A 1336-nucleotide genomic window follows, 5' to 3' on the forward strand; every position below is an offset into this window, starting at 1 on the left:
AGGTTTTACTGTATTTCACTTTTTGGGGTACTAATGTAAATGATAATATGTTTTTAACTTCAAATTCCACTTTATCATCACTAGTAGATAAGAAAGTAATTGACTTTTGTACATTACTTGTGTATACTATAACCTTGCAATAATTGCCCATTAGGAATTATATTGTTAATTCTTTGGGTTTTCTGCACAGAGGATGTCAACTGTGAACAATGTTAATTTTATATCTTCCTTCCTAATCTGTACACCTTTTGCTTCCTTTATTTGTCTTATTGCATTAGTTAGGATTGGACTGATTTTAATTTAATCAAATAACTCAATCTTTTTCCTTATAATATCTACATATAGGGTAAAGGAAGAGAAAAATGTGAGCATGAAAGAGATTCAAGTTTAATAAAATATGACAAAAATAGCATCACTCTTTTAAAAATTATTTGCATTCTGGCACATGTGTGAATTTGCTTACGTTTGTAGCTGACACCAGTTCTTCAAGTAAAGAAATAATTTTAGATCAACTCTGTCCCCTGTGAGATAACAGTGAGTCCAGCAGCAGTTTTCTCAATTATACAGGTGAGAGAAATCCATAGTCAGCTCATTCTAAAAAGAAGGAAAGATAAATGACTCATATGCAAATGCCAATGAGACTACCAACCAAATATATTCACTTAAACTGGGAAATAAGTTCATAAGCGATCAGTTAATCTGTCAGCTATACCAAACAGCTCCTCCCTAATATGTGAGAGCAGTGAATGGATGTAGGAGGTTCATTAGAAAATGTAGAATTAGACAAAAAGGAGTTTGAAATGGTCTATAGCAGCGGTTCTCAACCTTCTTAATGCCGCGACCCCTTAATACAGTTCCTCATGATGTGGTGACCCCAAACCATAAAATTATTTTCGTTGCTACTCTATAACTATAATTTTATGCTACTCTATAACTATAATTTTATGCTACTGTTACGAATCATAATGTAAGTATCTTTTTGTTTTCCAATGGTCTTAGGCGACCCTTGTGAAAGGGTCTTTCGACCCCCAAAGGGGTCGTGACCCACAGGTTGAGAACCACTGGCCTATAGCCTAATACCTGCCCAGAAATGTATTGAATGAAATGCAGCCCTTATTAGGTTCTTATTGTAATTTAATTACTATGACTATGAGTAAACTAATTTCCCTTCTCTTATCATCCTTTCTATGACTTCTAACATAGTTTTTATTAGTAAATACTTGAAATATTTGATGAATTTGCTTTCTGCCTTTTTGAAAGACATCCAAGTCAAATGTAAGATTCAAATTGTTCATGACCTTAATGAATAGACTTGTTGCTTTGGTGTTTTATTTGG

Source organism: Hipposideros armiger, unplaced genomic scaffold (assembly GCF_001890085.2).
Source record: "Hipposideros armiger isolate ML-2016 unplaced genomic scaffold, ASM189008v1 scaffold_717, whole genome shotgun sequence".
Classification (NCBI taxonomy): domain Eukaryota; kingdom Metazoa; phylum Chordata; class Mammalia; order Chiroptera; family Hipposideridae; genus Hipposideros; species Hipposideros armiger.